Here is a 21171-nt window from a genome sequence, read left to right as displayed (position 1 = left end):
TTAAAAGGCATTTAAGAATCTAAATTAAATATTTTTATGCTGTGTCAGATAACAATGTATCTTGTACATTTTACAAGCTGCAATTTAAAATAGTGTTTACTGCGACTTCATTACCGAATCCTAAATGGAATTACTACACATTGAAAAAACTGTGTACACAAGAAATAGTGTGAGTGTTTATTTTTGTCAGACCTGGCATGTCTAAATAATCATCCTGTAGCTGGTATGTGATTCTGATTACATTTCTTATTTTTCCATGAGACTTGCCGAGAAAGTGTTGTTTTCTGTGCCCTCAAGAGCTTAGACTCACAACAGTGCGCACCATTCTTGCCCTCGTTGCTGCTGGTGTTTGCTCTGGGTATTTCCACCAAAGGGTTTGAATAATAGCCTGGCAACATGTAAACTGAACTGGCCTACTTCCTCCAATGGTTTTAATTCAATTGGAGAGGCTGCTCAGCATACCGCAGCAGGTTGTTCGCAACAGGATTTAAGGCAGCTGTCTCCATCTTGCTTTCTCAGATGGTTACAAATGCTCACATCTTTGTCAGGCAGCCTTTTCAGGTACCATTTCGAAAAAGTAATGCCAGATACTGCCAGCATGCTGAAGATACTGCTGTGGTTTTTATGCTGATTTTCTTGTATTTCTGTATGTGCTGAGCTTAGCAAGCTGTGTTTGGGATCAGGAATAGCGGGAGTGCTTAATGAGTAGGAGTACCTCATTCTTTAGTGACCAAATTCTGTCACATTCTGCTTCCTCTAAAAGAAAAAGCAAGTGACAGATGCCTTAAGCTTTTCAAACACCAAAAGTTTGCAAATCAGTATTAAAATGGAAAAGTCAAAGATTTTTCTTAATCTGCCTAAAACCAGAGAGCCACGAGAGTTTTTGTGAAGAATAACTTCTTCCTTCCTTCCTTCCTTCTTTCCTTCTTTCTTTCCTTCCTTCCTTCCTTCCTTCCTTCCTTCCTTCCTTCCTTTCTTCCTTCCTTCCTTCCTTCCTTCCTTCCTTCCTTCCTTCCTTCCTATCCCAGTAATGTGGTTTCATTCCCTAATATTAACACAAACACAGATATACGGTGCACTACCTTCTCTTCATGGCTTGAGGGTGGTCATTAGTTTATTTCAGCTGTTCCAAATTAACCTTCTACCCTGATAAGGCCAGCTGTGGTTTCACACTGCGCAACTTCATCATGGTAATATTAGCTTTCTAAAACCCAGGATGTTTTCTAAAGTAAATCATCACGGTCATTGCATGATAGTGTACTGGGAAACCTTTATGAGTGTTTACGAAAAGGGCAGGAAATGAGAGGTAAAATCAAATGTCTTTGAGAAAAGTTTATAGTTTATCTAAATTTCCTGGCCTTGAGGAGTTTAGAGTCTCTAATTCAGCACTGCAATAAAGTGAATTGCCTTGGATATTGTTTTTAATGTGAATGTAATGCTCAGACAAATATAGCTATTAAAGGACCTTGTATTACTGAGTTCATGTGCATAACCACAGCGCCTATGAGTCCTAGGCATGGGCTGGGGCTCCACCGGACTAACCACAGTTCATGCAGGCTGTGTGTAGGCTGCCAGGTCAGTGCTTCCCACGCCACGTTCGGCACTCCTGGATCTCTGCTTGTGCAGGTTGGGAACCCTTCCACTCCCTATGCTCAGGATACTTTTTCCCTGTGGACCCAGAGAGGAAAGGGCAGGGAGGGACGTAGTGTCTGGTTTGTGGTATCTAGTTTGTCCCATCTTGGAGGTGGGATTCTGCAGAGACACACCAGGATGTGGGCAGTGGCAGAATGCTCCCTCCTCTACCATTACAGCATGGCATGAAGAGCAAAATGCCTTCCACGCTTTGCAAAGCTCACAGGCTGAATATCTTGGGAACAGACTTTAATATTTACTTGCTATTACTCCATCCGTAGAAGACTACTCTTCTCTGGGGAGCTCTCAACAAGCCTTTAATGCAATATTCAAGCTCATTAACAGCCTGTGTAGACAGCCCAAAAGAAAGAGGTCAGCACCGAATATTTGAATGTATGATGTCTGCACCTGAGGAAAAATGCAATAACCAGAAAATATCCACTCTCAGAAACAGTCTGTTTGTTAACAGGCGCTACGCTGATGGCACAAACAAAACATAAATTAATATATTCTACATTTTAAAGAACAAATCCCAAAGCAGAAATTTTTATCCCGAAAGCAAAAGCAAGCCAAGCACTTTATGAAGTCTGCTAGGAACTACTATTGCTATCGATGACATGCAGTAAATACTAAATTGGAATGGTCATGGACATGGAGAGCACTATAAAACTCCCAGCCAGACAAACAGGTAATAGCTTAGAGGTGAGAGACTACACAACCGCAAAAACTTAATTTAAGGTAAGAAAGAAGAGGCAAAAAAAAAATCTAAGAAATTATCACAAAATACTAAATAAGAAAATATAATAAATCAGTCGAATAAAGTCCCAGATCATGGCTTTGCCCTCAGAGCAAAGTTACCTTATGTGACACCAATTAACTAATTCTTTCAACCTGACAAGATCACAGAATTGGAAGGGGTCTCAAGAGACCCTCTCCTCTACACCTACTCTGCAATACGATCACTTTTGACAGAAAGTTTTCCAGTCTGTTTTTAAACTCATCCTGTAATCAAAATTTCATAGCTGTCCCATAAAGTCCTACTGCTTCACTAGCCTCACTGCAAGAATGGCTAACACGAATCTCCCTTCCTGCGATTTAAGCACATATTCTTCATCCTGTCCAACACCATCATGGAGACTAGACTGTCCTCCTGTACTGGGTTTATGTGATGAGGTTGTGGTAGCAGGAGGGCTGGCCTCTGTCAGAAGACATCAGGAGCTGCTCCCACGTGGGACACAGCCAGTTCCAGCTGGCTCCAATGGACCCGCCGCTGGCCAAAGCTGAGCCCATCAGCAATGCTGGTGGTGCCTCTGTGATAACATATTTAAGAAAGGGTGAAAAATGCTGCACAGCAGCTGTGAGAAAGAGGAATGAGAAAATGTGAGAGAAGCAGCCCCACAGACACACAGGTCTGTGAAGAAGGTGAGGAGGAGGTGCTCCAGGCACCGGAGCAGAGATTCCCCTGCAGCCTGTGGAAAAGACCACGGTGACGCAGATTGTCTCCCTGCAGCCCATGCAGGATCACGGTGGAGCAGATACCTGCACTGCAGCCCATGGAGACCCCACACAGGAGCAGGCTCCTAGCAGGAGCTGTAGCCCGTGGAGAGGAGCCAACGCAGGAACAGGTTTTCTGGCAGGACCTGTGGCCCATGAGGGACCCACATTGGAGCAGTCTGTTCCTGATGGACTGTACCCTGTGGGAAGGACCCACACTGGAGCAGTCCTTGAAGGACTGTATCCCTGGGAGAGACCCCACGCTGGAGCAGGGGAACAGTGTGAGGAGAAAGGAGCAGCAGAGATGAAGGGTTATGAACTGACCACAACCCCAATTTCCCATCCCCCTGCACTGCTTGGGGAGAGGAGGTAGAAGCCCTGAGAACAAAGGAGTGAAGTTGAGCCTGGGAAGAAGAAATGGGAAGGAGTGGGGGAAGGTGTTTTTAGTTTTGTCTTTTTTTCTTACTGCCTTAATCTATTTTTAATTGACAGTCAATTAAACTAATCTTCCTCAAGTTGAGTCTATTTTGCCCATGATGGTAATTGCTAAGTGATCTCCCTGTCTTTATCTCAACCCATAAGATTTTTCATCTTATTTTCTTGTCCGTCCCATTGAGAAGGGAGAGTGAGAGAGCAGCTTAGAGGGTATCTGGCAGCCAGCCAAGGTCAACCCACCACATCTCCTTACAGCTCTCTTTTAAGTATTCAGAGAACATTATTACGCCATTTTGTACACCAGACTTACAGCATCTATCCTGTTAGGTCTTAAATGAAGTCAATTTAAACTGAAGGTAGCTTTAGAAATACAGACCATTACTTAGAAAACCGTAAGCAGTAAGAGTTATAGATCACCTAAGCCTCTCCTTAGCATTATTTAGCATAAGTAAAGCTTATCAGAAAGAGAAGAGCAGGAAAAAAACCCTCAAAAGCAAGAGATGAGCTGGAACTTTCCAGAAGCACTGTTTGTAAAATGAGCTTAATGGCAAATAACAACATAATTATACCCACTTATCATACATAAACTGGAACAGTTTTATGTTAGTGGTATGGTAAGCAGGAAGAGCTTCCCTCTGAAACAGTGTTCCTTGGGGGCTGAGTTCATACTCATACAGAGAGCAGCCGCAGAAATTATTAGGTCATCTCAGAAGCTTTAGTTTTTGAATATCAGGGAAGTTAGCAAAGTTTTCATCTCTAATGTACTGGCCATCATTTAGTGATTTCTAAAATAGAGATTAAAACTTTCTAAATTCCTTACTTTGAATTCCGTTCTATCATCATAATTTGTACACATTCATTTATTAATTTATTGTATCATATTATTCTTCCCTTTTTCCTATTGGAGTTTCTGATCAGGATTTTAAGAGAAGGGTTTTTTTACTCTTCATAGTTGTAAAAGCCCAGTTTGGAGGGTTGAATTCCTTCAGTTCTCCTGCTTCCCACCTCATAGCAAGGAGTCAATACTCTTTTTCATCCTCACTTATTTAAACTAAGCAGATCCCATTGGTCTGTTCCTCAGGCAGCAGCACTCAAAAGTGAATAATGTATTTGAGCTGAAACTTTACCAATGAAGGGTACACTGGAAGGAATTATTTCACATATCTTGCAAGTTTCAATCTTGACTATACATCCTAGGATGACATTTCCCATTTTTGTAATGATATGACATGGTTGACCAAAGGCCAGTTTATGACCATACTAGACCAGATTTTTTTCTTCAAACCTGTTGAAGAAAGTTGCTCCCCATCCTGTATCAATGGGTATGATTAATACCACTTATATGTCATGCCTTTGGCTTATTTTAGTTTAACTCTGGCTTCTTTTTAATTTCATCCTATTTTTAAGTCCATTTTCCAATTTGTCAGGGACATTTTGACTCTATTCTTGTCATCAAAAGACTTTTCTGTCCTTCTTGGCTTAGTGACATCTGCAATTTTAATTTAGGAATTAATTAGTAGAAACTAGAAACCATCATCATTAGTACATTGCAAGATGAATCACAGTTTGAAATCCCTGAAAAGAATCAAGTTTTCATTTCATGCCATCTCTAAATTGTAATGAAGGTCACACAGATGAGAATTCAAAGTCATTTTGGACTGGTGCAATAGGAAGCTGTTTACTTATCTCCAAATTCTTTGGTGCCTCAGGCTACCCAAGGGTCTAGCATGTGTGAAGATCTATCTCTTTACCCCAAGGTAACAGGCAAATGACACCGAACAAGAGAGTTTGATTCTTGAGTCTGTTCACCACTCATGCTAGTGTCTGTGTTTCATTTATTTTATATTATTGTATTATTATATTATTATTTATATTATTCCATTCCCCAGTAAATTAACTTCCCTGTTAATAAATGGAATTTATATGGATTTGATTCAGTAGGCATGTATTACATTAAGCAAGGGATTCAACTAAGTTCTCTAGGCGTTCTGTCTGTCCTTTTCGTTAAGTGATAAATTGAGTTGTTTCTAAAAATGGTCATTACGAGTTTTGTCCATAATGCATATTTCAGTAGCTAAGTTATTCAGCAATATGGAAAAAAATGAGTCATCGCTCAGAGCTCTAAATTAAAGGGTTATTGGCTAACACAGAAGCTCTGGATCAGTTTGGAACGGCTGTATACAGTCCAACAGGGCCTGTGCTTGCCCATGCTGGCTCCTCCACGCTGCTGGAAGCCATCAGCCAGCAGAGCGGGAGCTCAGGAGGCCGTGTCTACGCGGCGCTGGGGGATGCTGCATACCCATCGGATCCAGAGCTGCTGGCAGGAAGGAGCAGGCTCTAATTTGGATTTTAGCTTAAAACCCACAAATTTTTATAATTTTATGCAAAGATCCTAATCTCATTATGCTTCTTTGAAGTAATTTGAAATAATTTTGGAGCTAATTTCTGTGCATAGAGAGATTTCCAGGAATTCTAGCTATATAAGGTCAGGTGTTATCTGTGCATTAAAAAGATTACACCACAGGGCCATGACCCTGAAAAGCCTTGTATCTTTGCTCTACTCTTATGGCCTCACTGGAATTAGCAAGGATACTGATATAGTCAAAGCTGAATGGATACAAACGACCTCTTGGTATCAGAACCAAAAGATGAACATGCAAAGAGGGGCAAGGGAAGAGAGTCATGTTTTAAGTGTGTTGCACCTGAAGCAGTTAGTATATTTTCTGCATTTTCTCTTTTCCCCAGTGACAAAACTTGTCTTGCAACTGGGTTTTAAGAGAACAGTGAGAGAGTGGGTAAGGATGCTATTAAAAGCCTGGCTTCCCCTGAGCCCCTTGTTCCCAAGATTCAGCTCCCAAGAAAGCTGATCTCTTCATCAGACTATAAACAAAAATCGTTTCAGACTTTTTTTTTCAGGAATGAGCTAATAGTACAGCTGGGTATAACTGTATTAAGTTGTGTGCTTACATTTTTGCTCAAAGAGGATTTTATGAGTTTGAACGTAAAAGAAGGAATCCGGGTAGGGAAAGCAACTTTGAGCAGCAGACCTAATCTTGGGCTGCTTCTGCCACCTTGCGACCACTGTGACCTGCTTTCGGCAGCTCTTTTCTGTGTAAATATACCAAATTTATTCTTGTTCACGTCCTCAACCCTTCCCAAACAGGCTCCCAGTGTGCCAGGAGGTGACTGTGGCTACACAAGCTGGGACTCCCCCATGCCTGGGCTCTCTGCCCAGAGGAAGGCAGAACACTTTGGCCCTGTAGTTTTACTTAAGGGCGGGGGGGGACACCAAAAAACCCCAAACCACCACATAAAACAGGTTTCTAAGTTAACTTGAAAATTTTGGTTTTCTCCAGCTGCAAAATGGAGGTTTTGCAGTATAATATAATAAAGAAAATAATCATGGACAGTTTGTAATATACTATACTATACTATACTATAATATAATATAATATAATATAATATAATATAATATAATATAATACAATATAATGTAATATAATAACTCTCTCCACAGACACCCTGAGAACGCTGCTTATGCTTATAGCAACTTTCAAACACAGTGAGCTTTAACAGACATGCCCTTAAATACCACAAAGCTCACATAAAAAAACAGAGCCCAGCTCACCGACTCTGTTGTGACTCATTCCAGTGAACTTCCATTACCATTTTTGAATACGTGTCTGCTCAACAAACATCAGGGAGCTCCTGCTTACACTGTCTTTCTCCCCAGGACTTCTAGGGAAAGGCTTTTTTCCTCCTCAGGCTCTGGGCCAAAGCCCTCAGGCTCCATATGGAGGGGCTGAAGGGAGCCAGTCTGTGCCATGACAGCCTCAGAGCATCACACACCCACACACACACCAGTTTTCCTCCCTTATACAGCTGCTTTCACATATATAAATACAGATACATCAAAACTCAGACTGTTTAAAAAATATCGATGATTCCCTCTACACAGAAAGTGGGAAAGTAAAAAGTGGACATTTTTGTTCTCAGGTAGAATTTCTTTTTTTTTTTTTGATTACTGCTGGAGATGACTATCATTTCTCTTGCCCTAATTTATGATGGCATAGATTTTTCAAAAGCAAGACAAGCTTTTTAAATTGAAAGTTAGTAGTCTCAGGGGCCTTAGGTAAGATCCTTCTTTCCCACCCCTCCAAATTTTAAATACATGGTCCAAAAATCAATAATTATAATATTGCACAATAATTGTTTTATTATCATATAATCTTCTCCAGAGCCACTGTAAACTAGGAACTTATTGATGTGCAAGTCATATTACTGAAATCCCTTCTGCATGATAAAACCATGGAGAATGAGGATGGAGATAGGGAAGGGAAAAGCTCAGCCACGCCAGCACCATAACCAGCCACCTTCAGCAGCATGGAAATCATTCACAGGGACCGTTAAAGAAGCTGTGTTTGGCAAGAACAGATACTGCGATGTGCATTAGATACGCTCATCGCTTGTGGCAGCCATCCTTTTGGGACTTCTGCAGGTACTTGCACACTAACCTTGTTCTATTTTTCCTTCTGCTGTGATAAATCATTAGACATTAATGCAAAGTATTTTGCTTTGAGGTTGAAATACCAGCATTATTATCCTGGCTGTCCATACATGAATTGTTTACAAATCGTATTATTCATATAGCATAATTCATTGCAGTGGGGTAAGTGTATGATTTATATTTTGGTGGTGCCTTAAAACAAGTACGATTATTGATTTATAGTGAGTTTTCTTAATGATTAAAATTTTATATTCATCTTCCTAACAAATTGTACTCCAAAGTAGCAGTATTATGCCTCTCTGCAAACAAAGAGAGGGCAGCCGAGGGGCCGGATGTCTGCTCCCTGTCATTCAGGTCCCTTCCCTCCAACACTGCATCATGGGCTCCCCATCCCACTCGCCCGCACCCCGGGGTGGCCCTGGGATAAGCTGGGTGCTCTGCAGGATTACTTTAGCACCAGCAGATGTCCCTGCCATGTTAGAAATCACCATCCAGAAAAATACCTTGTAGGAAAAAGAACACTTTTTTGGATCAGTTTGAGCACTGTTTCCAGAACGGGCACAAATATGGAGAGCATCCTTCTTCCCTCCCCAAGTACAGCCTGTGACAGGATTGAGATGGTTTTTTGTGCATGAGAGGAGAGGCGTTACGCAGCTTTCCAGAATTTACGTAATACAGCTTACTACCACTGTTTTTGTCACATGTATTTGAACAGAAATGCATATGCGAAAATATTCTGATGGAATCTTAGAACAGAATGGTGACTGTGAGATGCTTTTCAAAGGGAAGTAACCTGGTCTCATCTGCCCACCTTCAGTGGTGGCTCTGGGAGCGTGTGTTGCTGGTCCACTGGGAATTTCCATGCCAGCCTCCTGCCCAGCATCTTCCTTTGGTCCTTGTTCCTGGGAACAAGCCTTCAAGCCCAGACGCACAGGGTCAGAGCAGAGGTCCCTCCGGCCCTATGGCTTGTCACAGAGTGGCCAGTAGCAAATGTTTAAGGAAGGAGAATAATAATAGAGAAATACAAATTGATCTTTTCTCATTCCTATCCTCCCAGCTTCCAATTCTCAGGCAAGTCTTTCCCACGCCTTCAGAGGTGCCCTTTCTGTGCCCTTTTATGCTTTTCCATTACACAAAAAGAAATTGAAACTACTGTCTTTAACTGACCTGTACAGTCCCACACCATAGAGACCAATGGACTTTGTGAAATAACATATATTCAGTATGGGATGGGTTTATTAAGTTTCCTGCTTCCTCAGCTCTGCTCTCTTTTCCATTCCCTGTGAGAGCATGGTTGTACAGAGAAGTACATCCAGCACAACACAGGTCAGGTGAAAGCCTCCAGGAGAGGATGAACAGAAAGTAGTGGGAACAGCCAGGAGTTTCCTACCCAGACCAGCTGCTGCATCAAACAGCGGCAGGCTGCAGCGGTGGATTTTGCCTCCCATCCACCCGTGTCCCTGCCTCCAGCCCAGAGCCCAGCTGCTCATCGCCCTCTCCCCGCCGGAGGTCTGGGGCCCAACTGTTAAAATGGCCACAGCCTAAGTGATGGGGCAGAAACATCAGCCTTTTCTAGCATAGAAAAGAAATACTTCGGCAGACTGTTGACGCATTAAGATGTCTGTTAAGCATGAGTCCTTGTACAGGTTCCTTCAAACGTTTATTTCTCTGTTCCTGATTTCCTTATTAATTGCTAGCTGCCTATCTCAAACTCTTTCTTTCCAAACCATTGATAAAACTCATTGCTAACACACCCTACAAATTTACTGAGATCCATTTTAAAATTTGGGCTTAATTTGGCACACCATGTTATAGATATAAATCTCACTATTATGAAATTGTTTATTATTTTATTATAAGAGCTTTCTGCAGTGTATATACCAAAATATTTATAGTTAGAAAAACTCTGGTGCAAGGTTGCCATTAATAGCTGTTTTGGCATTTATAGATGTGAAAGATGCATTAAATCACTGAATCTAGCAGCAAAAATGTAGCTTTACTCATGAGAGCTTAAAAGGAAAGCAATTTTTGAACTTAACAGTGCACAAATGAAGCAGAGACATTTAGAATTAAATAATCATAAAACGTTGTATTCTCTGAAATGATCATTTGAATTTCTGTACGGTTTTCTGCCTGAGGATTTCGTAGTGAGGGATAGCTGTAGCTCTGTGGAAACTGACCAAAGCCAGCTGGAGGCATCACCTGGGGCTGCACACTTTGCTTCTTTTCTTTGACAAAGAAGTTAACAGGCAACTAGATGTGCAGGGCCTGCGGATGCACTTACCATAATGTGCCCATCTGAATGGCACCCAGCTGTCCCCCCTGCTGAGCAGGCAATAGTTCCTTGAGTGAATTAGATGCTTCATGGTAAGCACATCATTGCTTCCCTCAACTAACCCAGAGTCACTCTGAAAGATGAAACGGGGACATGGACTCCTCCATGGCACCTCATTCTGTTTGCAGCCCTTTGCACAGCTGCGAGAGAAGAATGAGTCAAACAGGTTTAAAATTTGGTTGGAACTCATGTCCCAGTGGTAAAGGTTTGAAAAAAGAGACAAAAAAGAAAGAGAGAATGTGGGATGCATTCATTAGTTCCTGCTTCTTCAAGATCTAACATATTTCTCTGTCGTTAGGCTTTTAGAAGTGCTTCTGGACCATAGTATTCCTTTGAGTGCTGTAATGGCATTTATGGAGGCCAGAAGGAAGCTCCAATGTATAAAACTTTCAGCAAGGGTGTTTTAAAACACAGAGCAATTCTGTGGCATTTGAAAAGAGTATCATAGGAAAGATCAAGACATTTTGCTAAAGAAGACTAAACTTGTAAATCAGAAAATGTCATATTTATTTCTTTACATCTATATATTGCACAAACATTGCCAGAACCAAAGTATCTGTAAACTGGCTTTTCCAATAATTCCAAGATACTGTTGCTGTTTAGTATTAATTTTGACATGTAGCAAATCCCCAGACAGATGAAGGCTCAGCAATGAGACACTTTGGAAACAACATTCCCTTAAATGTTTTAAGTGTGTCCTCAATACCGACTCTATAAAGTAATCAGAGAGGCCTGTTTGTGCTCCAGTAATGCAGCTAAGCTGGTATTGAGATGATCCACCTGTTTTGATAGGGTGCCATTTAGGCAGCAAAATTAAAAAGGAGCACAAGGAGCAAATAGGAAAAATCAGGATTTTTTTTTTAGCTGAAATCATTCTAGAGAAAATTTTCACTGCAGAATTCCCCTGGTAGACACACAGATAGCAAAATGCACACAACAGCATGTTAATCACAGCAGCACCATGAAGGCAAGTTGTACAGCAGAAAAAGCACTCCACTCATGTCAAAGGGAATGGAGATATTGGGGAACCCTGCTGAGCAAGTTTGGAATGCCCTTTATGGAATCTTTCAATTTTAGTTAAATTTTTAGTCATGGTGATTTGGTCATACAAGACCAAAACTTGCTCTTAATCACAGGCAGGCACCTCCATGAAACGCTAAGGATCCCTCCAACACAAATGTAAAAAAAAAAATAGGTATTGTGTTTACAGTAGATGTATATTATTATATCATAAAGGTATAATAATATAATATAATTATATCATATATTATTATATTATATCATATTATATCATATATTATTATTTCCCATGTAATTATATAATATATTATTATATCATAAAGTTTTGCAAGGGCAGGCTGCCAAATGAAGGTCCCCACTGTAGTAAGAGCTTGGCCATAGTAGAAGTCGAGAGAATCCATGTGAGAGAGGCATTATTAAGGCCATAGGTACAGGAAACGTTTCTGCAGAGCTGGCATCTTATTAGGTATTCCTAATCCCATCATGAAATAGGAAACTATAGAGTTCATGCAACTACTTGTTTTGTGTTGCTGTGGCTAAGGGAAAAGAGAAAGCGTGGGTGGATTATCTGGTGGATGCACAGCACAAGTGAGATAAAAATTCTGATTAAATATTTAGACTTAGGCAAAACAAAGGTGATTTGGGACATAAACCGAGCTGTGTTCATGATTAACAAGAGAGTGTTGATGCTTCCTTCAACGAGTAGATGGCAGCAGTACCATTCTCTGGATAAATACTCTCCTGTAGACTATGCTTTTGTAATGGATGGACAAAGAAGAATGGAAGTCCTGTTCTGGAACAGGCAGCTGGAGGCAAAGGAAAGAAGGAGAGAAAGAAAGTGTAGTTCCTCTAGCAAATTCAGCTCAAGGAACTCAGAATATTGCTATTAGGTATGGAGTCAAAGCAGATTTTCTTCCAGATAGGACTTCATTATTTTCTGGCCATGAAAAGAATGAATTTTGCCTCAGGTCTGTCAAAAATATTCTGACCATTAAGAATCTCTATGGAGTCAAGAATGCATACAGTGTTCGCATATAATGTAGAGGCAATAATCAGGCTGCAGGTGATGTGCTCTTTCATTTCCATTACTGTGCATAGCTTTGCCTAGACCAGGGGTAAGAACATGGCTGGCATGCATGAGTCTGTGCATAGCATAGCAACATTTCTGCAGGTTTCTGTGGCAGAACGATATTTATTTATTTGATATTCAACCAGATTTGAGAATTTGTATTGCCATTCTGTCTCCAAAGTTAGCCTGCTGTCTATATGTGAATGCTTTTTCTGCTTTAACAGTCAGGAAATTAGTAGCCTTCAGGGCTGGGAAGCCTGATTGCTGTCTCTCTCTGAATTTAGAGAACTGAAGCCGTGACTCCTGTCCCCAGCTGTCAGCCCTGCTACACACAGCAGAGAGGAACAGATGATGGCCAAGTACTCAGAACAGCCAAATAACAACTGGAAGGATCTGCCTGTATTAATCTGGCAGAAAGCAGTGGGTTGTTTTGGTTGTTAAGCAAGTTTGGGTACCATGGTTTGTAATACGAGTGTGGATGTAATAACACAACTGCTCAGTCTTGGAGCTACCTTTAGTACCACCTACTGAGTGGTGAAGGTTGGGAGCTGTATGGCAAAGAAGGGCTTTCCATTGAAAAAGTACATAGATGAATCACCAGCACATAGAGGCTCCCTTTGCCTTCTCCTGCTGTGCGTAACAATATTGGTGTGGAGGCATATGGAGATGTGACACAACTTCCAAAGCTCACATGGCAGGTTCCAGATCATGGAGTCCAAGACTGTGCCTTAGATTTCTCTCATATCATACCTACAGGGCCAAATATAGGTAATCACATCCTTCCTTTAATATATATCATGAACAAGTGCCTGGAACATAGACACAACACCTTTGAGGAAAGCTGTTTGGGAGAGAAAGCTGTTTGGAAGAGTAGGAGCTGAATGTGCAAGAAGAGACAGTCATACACTGGGAGCCTGAGGAACAAGCAGCTATTCGGCAGCCAGCTAACCCTGGTCACAGGACATGCGTATGCGCCTTTCACAAAGGAGGGAATGTGTATTGGATACCAGTGAGGGATGGAGAAGGACAGGACTTTTGAGGAAACCTGCAGAGGTAACTGGAGGGAAGGCATTATTAAGAGTTGCTACAAAGAAGAGCACAGTTGTCTACCAGCCTTAATGTGCTTAAAGAGTAAGAACTTTGCTTGAGAGAGCATGCATTTCATTTTAAGATGAATCAGTGTTTGTTTTGGGTGACTCAGTTCTGCCTGTACTGTTCTGGGTTTGACATGAGACATTTTCACCAAGTTGTTTAATACGAAATTTTGTTTTTCATTCTTCCTACAGAAAGAGAAAGAAACCGTAATTGCAAAAAGTGACACTTGCGTATAAGACAATTTGATGATCTGGTGAGTGTGAAAGAGCCCAGCCTAAGCACACGTGCCTGTTTTCTTTACCTAGATCAAATGAAAGCAAACCAAGGACTCCTTTGGACAGTGTAAGGCTTAGGAAAAGGCTTCTGTGGTTCTTTCACTTGAGGCTATTATATCCCAGACCTCCTTTTGCACCCTTAAATATGAAATCCAGCAACTGTTAAACTCTATTATTTGGACGTAGACAAGGAGATTTCCATGATGCTAATGTTGCTGATATCTTGAATATTTAGCTAAAGAAAGAAGTGATCCAAGAAGTCTCCTTTGAAAAATTAGAATAAATGGAAAGGCAGAAATCCAAGATAAAGCATGAAGGCTGGAGAAAGAGGTCTACCTGAACAGACTAAGGTGGAATTATGCGTATGAGAGAAAAGCAGGAAGGAGAGATGCATACTGCCTGGGTTCCTTTTCATTTTTTTAAAAGGGTATTTACTGTTGCTTCATTTGAGTCAGCCACTCTCATTTATATGCACATCAAAGTCTTTATGTGGGTTGATATACTGCCAGAGGTCTATGGGTCATCTAGAGTTAGCCAATATGAGTTTATGGATAGCCAGTGGGTTGGCTGGGTGGAGAACAATACTAATACATCCACCAAGAATGTGAAGGACTTGCTACATGAGGCAAGTGGCATGAGGCTACATGTGGCAACAGTGGCATGAGGGAATTTGAGGCACAAGACACTCCACACTTGTTTCCTTTTATTTTTTATCTAGTAAAGAAGGACTAAGAAGTGTAGTTAATCAGGATTGTTCTGAGGTTTGCAGATGGCATTTTCCTACCTTAACACTATGTCATCCCCATGAAATTTTTCTCTACAGGTTTTTTTGAGAAATTTCTGCAGAGCATAACTAAATTTCCCAAAGGTTTACCGCGTGTGGACAGCCCAGACACGCCAAAGGATAGAAGTGGATGGTTTGTTTATAAATATGTAGGAGGGCTCCCATCCTTTCTTTCTTCATACTTAGCTTAATTTTTTCTTCCTGTGTTTGTAAAGGATATGAGGAAATACCCACCACTGCTTGAATTAAATCTAACAAAAAAGTCCTGTCACAACCATTCAGCATCCACTGATGCTGGACTGTTGTGTAAGTCTATGTAGCTGACCTTAGTAGTGGGATCACCTGAGGATTAATGAAGGGCTGCGTTGTCACACAGGAGGAGGGGAAGCTGGTCAGTATTTTGTGGAAATCAGTGCTTTCAGCCATTTTCTTACAACACATCAGCATAACCAATTTTATCTGTCATACACATGCATAACCTGAGTCACATACAAGGTAGGTAGTTGGCCCAGGACTAACACAGGATATCAGGCCCAAGCTGGCCACAGTTCTTTCCTAATACTAGAAGTTTCTGTGGTAGATTTGATGAGGCATAGCAGTGACAACTGCAAGAACTGCAGCCATCGAAGGCTGACCAATGCCTTCTGGTAATTTTTCAGTCATTGACTTCTGGACTTCATGCTGTTATCTAAGTTATGGAGGTTTTAGTGGATTAAGCAAGATAACAACAGTCAAAAGGGTAAGAAAGAGACTCATAGCTCGCCTTTTACTCACAACTCTGAAATCAGATCAGAAATCACAAAGACAGAACTTTTCCATCATTACCTCTTTCCCAGAATTTCAATTTCTGTTTAAATAACCTCACTGCATCATTTGCGTTATTTAATCTCAATAGAAAAGACAGCAGCAATGCATGACATCCTTACAAACCGGAGCCATGCATTTGGTAAGGCACAAAGAGGTGAAACATATGCTAAGCTGAATTCATGCTGAAAGGATACCTACCACATTTACAGAACAGCCTGAACACTGCAGGCATCACTATGACCTTCAAGAAAACAGTGAAATACATAGAAAGATGCCCAGTGATTTTCCGATGACGCCACTGAGAACAAATGGGTGCAGCAGAAGAGGTATCTGTTAAGGAGGGGTAGAGAGTGTGGTTTCTGGAGGGACCTAGTTTGGTGCGTTACTTGATATTCAGAAATGCAAATAATTTGAAAATTTGCTACAGTCTTTAAGTTCGTAACAGTCGACTTAACATCCACATAATAAAGATAGATCCTGCCGGTCTGCCTGAAGCATTACAGCTCTTTGGTACCAACCACCTGTAAATTATCACCTCCTATTTAGGTGAGAAAGGTACTCGTGTTCCTTTTAACCTCTGCCCCTAAAGCCCAGGTGTGCTCACTCCTTCCTCCCCTGTTCCACATACTCTTTACACATCTGTATTTACTTCCCTCTGCATTAACCCATATTATTTAAGTACTATTTGCAGTACTCAGAGATTTGAAACACAATGATGGTAAATTATTTAGCAAACAATTAGAGGAAGGAGTGCAAATAAAAACACTAATTTCCAAAAGTATCTTTAATCACTTGGTGCAGGTTCAGAACCCCAAGCAAATGTTAAGATAATTAATTGTTGTCAACACGTCAGTCACATGAAAAGCACCTTCAGTCAATTATGCAAACGTGTCCCTCATACTTCAGAAGGTGTGAGCACAGCTACCTGCTGCTTCTGTCAAGGTCACACTTTGAATTCATAATGCTCTTCCCACAGTGTAGAAGTTCAAATCTATTCTGATGGTTCCTTTAGGATTTTCAAGCCTTTGTTCAGCAACCGTTATCAATGAATGAAATGCTCTCTTTATATCTCAAATGAGTACTTCAAATATAACCTTTGAGTAACCTCCAGTAATTGACAGATGATGTACACATGAGTTTGGATGTAAAAATTGTTCTAACAAAATCCAGACAAGCACAGAGATGTAGAAATTCATGATCAAAAAGGCAAACCAAGGCAACATTCCAGAAGCCAGCTGTTCACATGCTTTGTTTTGCAGAAGAGATTTTAGCTTACAGAATTTAAGAGTACCTCATCACATGGTGCCAGCATAGTCATGCCTTCAATAACTACTTAAAGTATTACATATAGCTGCAAATTGCTAGTGTTAGGGGTCTTTGGGATTCCTAACATCCATATATATATATATATGTTTACATATGAGACACAACCATAAGGGATGCTGCTGGAGGTACGCCAACACTCCCACCAAGAGAGCACTCTCTGGGAGGAATGCAGCTTCAAAGACCCATCTTCATTCTGGCACATCCTCATAAACCTCCCAGGAGGCAGCAAGTACCTAAACTTTCTTGTCCCTTTACTGTCTGTCTTGCTAACTTAAAGCTATAACCCCACTTTAGTTCTTTTGCTATTGAGCATTACATATTTGTAGTTATCCATTGTTGCTTTTAAATACAATACAATTGCACTTTAATGCATTTTGGTGAGATTTCATTGCTCTGAGTTCTTAGTGAGGGAAAGCAGCATTACGAAGACAGAGCTGTACAGTTTGTCTTCTGGCACAGGACTCTACACAAATCCTGGCATACTTACTTGCGTGTGGAGCGCTGCCTGTGTTAGTGCTAAGTAAAAAGACAGGCACAGAAAGCCTCACTGCTGTGCTAGAGGAGAGCACGTCTGTGTGGCTGCTGCGTTACTCCTGTGACCCACAATGGGACAGCGCAAGGTTTAGGTTTCCAAAGGAATTAGGCATCCAAATGCTATGTTAGTGTTATTTCGGCTTTATTTATCACATGAAATCCTCAACCTCCGCTGCTCAGGCACTGCCTAGCAACCCAATGGCCAACTCTACGTATTCAGACTCCTTGTCTTTGAGCAACTCATTTCTACCTGTGACAGAAGGAATTTAAAAAATAAAAAAAAGAAAGAAAAAAGCTTAAAGCATCTAAGCCTAAGTAGCTCAGAGCTGCTTCCCAGGGCTCTGAAATGACTCTGTCTTTGCTAACCCCGGAGGAGGATGCACTGGGAAGCACAGCATGGCCTCCCCTCACCGCCTGCCCGTCAGGCTCAGGGAGAGCCAGCAGCACGTCTGTGTTGGCTTAAGTCTCTGTTTTCTCGGGGCACTGCGCTGCGTGGAAACCCAGCCCTGGGAGTGCACTTTGGAGACTCGCTTGCCGTGCATTTGCTTATTTTTGTGAGTCTCACTAGAATGCTTTGCAGTTGCATCCTCAGAGTCTGGAGGCCGCCCAAAGGAAACCAGCATTTAACCTAAACACATTTTGGACTCTAGAGCTGATGCTGCGTTTCAGGAGCTAGCTCATGCCATATGCAAGGAATGGCGATTTTATGCCCCAGAGCAGATTTATTGCAGGATCCCTTTCTCAGGGTGAAAAACAGCAATGGCTTTAAACAAGGGGACACAGCTTTTCAGCATCCGTATGCTTGTAACATCAAGAATGGTAAGGGCTCTCTAGAGACAGGTTTCTCTGTACATTAACTTTTGCATTGCGTCAGCTTTCCAGTGTAGTTGGGGAAGTCCCTATCGGAGTTCAGGGTATTAGGACAAAACACACTAACAAGACAATAAAATTCCCTGGACTAACTACTGTGAGCCAGAAATCTTTCTGGTTGACTCTTCTCTGCTAAAGTCATCCTGCTTCTTTACAGGTCGCAACAACTTAAAAGGGGTTGGTGACCACTCACGCAGGCATGAAAAGGCGCATTTGGCCCAGAGGCAAGTCAGCAGTGCCCTGTAGAAGTTCACCGCTGGGCAGCAGCAGAGGCAGCAGCTGGTACAGATGGGAAGGCATGCTATGAAGTTAGCGCTGATCTGTGAGAAACTGTTTTGTACACACTGTGGCATAATCAAGTAGCCTTGAAACTGTAAAGGATTAGAGAAGACATCAAGAGCGAAACTGAGTCTCCAACACCGGAGGGACAGTAGGCTGGCTTAGGATGCTCAACAAAGAGGTCTGCTTCACACTCCTATGTGAGCACAGCATACAGTTTCAGGAACAGTGACTTTCCACACTGAAATTGCACATCTAGCGTACAAATTATTCAAAGCAAAGTAGGTAGCACTCTCATTGCTGGCAGGGAAGGACTGACCAGGAGCCTGGAGAGAGAAAGACACTGAGCAAAGTCCTGCTACTCAAAGAACAGACACCAACGGAAAGGCGTTAAACTGCCTGAAAACCTGCAGTGGAAGCAGCATCTCTCCAATAATCACAGAAAACAGGGGCAAAAAGGGGTTTGAGGCTCCCTGTGACTAGTACAGTGAGGAGGTGATCTTTTTCTTTTTGTTCCTTAGCCTTTGAAGAAGCAAGAAGGCTGTTACCACTGTAGGACCAGGCTACAGACTTGGGGCCTCACCATAACACTCTAGCAGATAAAGTGGAGTATTTTAGGCTAAATATTGTATAATCTGGTCCTCTAGTAGAAAGATGACCTTCAGTGAAAAGGAGTTATTGCCAGATTACTGTTCAATAAGACCTCATTCTTCATATGTGCTCTTAGATTTCTTCTCTATTCACTAAGAAAATTGCTGCAGTAGGGCGTGCACTCCAAAAAGTTGTTGTCTTTGTGTCTTTTTTCAGTGTCCAGAGAAGTGGATATTTTTAAAACAAACGGAAGTCAGAAGGTATTTAATATAGACCATTAGTTTCCAATAATGCACATGCATCATTATGCAGTATTGAAGTGACTACTTCCCACTCTTGTGTGCAGACTTCAACATTCATTTCTGTTTAGGTGACTTAAATTACATTTACACCATCCTTCTGAAGAGAAGGGATTTTGTAAGCGGGCTAGACCCTACTTGTACCTGCTCTTACTTCCTTAATGGAGCCAGAATGGTATAAGGAACATCAGTGTACACTAAATTTAATCTGTGTTAAGATGTCCATCTTTCTCAGAGGGGAAGATAGATTACTCTAATATGCAAGGTTTTGTAATAACAAAATGTCTAGCCTAAAATTGCAGCTTAGTTGGTAGATTGGGTAGAAAGAATTATTCCCATGTAGATTCTAACATTGTATTTTAATAAATGTTTTAAATACAGGGAAGGCTACTTCCCATGCAATTTTGCTTTGTTCTAATGAAATATTTACCATGCTGTAATTGCAGTCCATCCCTCAGGCAGAAGGATACTGCCAGCCATGTAATAAATATTCTACTATGCCTCAGATGGGCTTTTTGAAAAGGAAACTTCTCTTGGTAGGTAACAGTTGTTTGATAATGGCCTGTTCTGAGATGACCACTAGGGTTTTTGTTCACTAAATGGATTTTAGAAACAGCAGGGGTGTAAGATGCAGCACACATCATCACATTTTGCTAATCATTTACACATTCAAAAAACTTTACTAACTGTGCCTCACAGAGGAGAAACAAGCCACATGAGTCAAATCACCGAGTTACTTCTCAACTGCAAAAGCACTTCATAAAACCACTTAAAAAAAAATACAAGAAACTCTCTTGAAAAAAACCAGGAAAAGCTAGAAAGGGCAATGTGCAGAACTAGATCCTCCCCCCACTGCTGTAGCTCTGCCACTCGACTTAAATCAACTGAGAGCCTAGATCTTCATTCAGTCAATGTCAGAGTACTTTTTTTTCCTTTCAAAGCTCTTTCAAAGGCACAAAATCTAATTTAATCATAACAAAGGACATCAAAACAGGCCTGGATTTATTTCCACACTTGAAAGACTGTAGTCAATGTCCAATGACACCTACAGTGCACTTATCTTTCAATCATTTCCACAGGTTGTTCTCACCTCTTCTCCTACTGCTGGCCTCTTCCGCTACTGCTGATATGCGCCCAACGTCTTCAGGCTCATGTCAATTGTCAATCTCAGTTTCCATAAACCAGCTGTAAGAATTCCTGTAAAACCAAACTATTTAGAATAGTAGAAGTTCATGTGATGCTGTAGAGAAGGCAGAAAACCTCACAGGAACTCCCATACTGCTTCCTATCTCTGTTACTGATCACAGCTTCTCTGTCGTGGGAAAGGACATGGTGGGGATTGCAGGGAGAGAACAAGAAGCAGCACAAGACTGAAGCTATTCAGTTTCTCAGTTCCCTCTCTCAGTTCTTGCCTTTCCTTACTGGGCTTTGATCTAATACTTCCAACTAACAAATGGAACAGAACAGAGAATAGCCAGGAGGTAGCAATAAATATGCAGCAGTAATTTTCTGCTTTTAGTTTCCACCTTCATTCATAGCAGCAAAATTGCCTCAACATATTCCTGCTTACAGAATGGGGAGGAGGACACTTTATGCCAAAGAGAGATGTATTTGTTTCCTCTTAAAAGAAAAGATCAGCCTCTCACTTCTGTATTCAGGACCGCATATTTACAGAGTTGTTACATTGCCTACAACCAGACTTTAAATATTTATTGCTCATGTGGTTGAAAAATAATGCAATCAGATGACAAGCAATCCTCCACAGATTCTCCCTCTGACAATATTTCAAGCCGTGGGGGAAATCACGCTACAGCTGGCT

This window comes from Mycteria americana, chromosome 5 (genome assembly GCF_035582795.1).
Source record: "Mycteria americana isolate JAX WOST 10 ecotype Jacksonville Zoo and Gardens chromosome 5, USCA_MyAme_1.0, whole genome shotgun sequence".
Classification (NCBI taxonomy): Eukaryota; Metazoa; Chordata; class Aves; order Ciconiiformes; family Ciconiidae; genus Mycteria; species Mycteria americana.
This window is presented reverse-complemented; position numbering follows the sequence as displayed.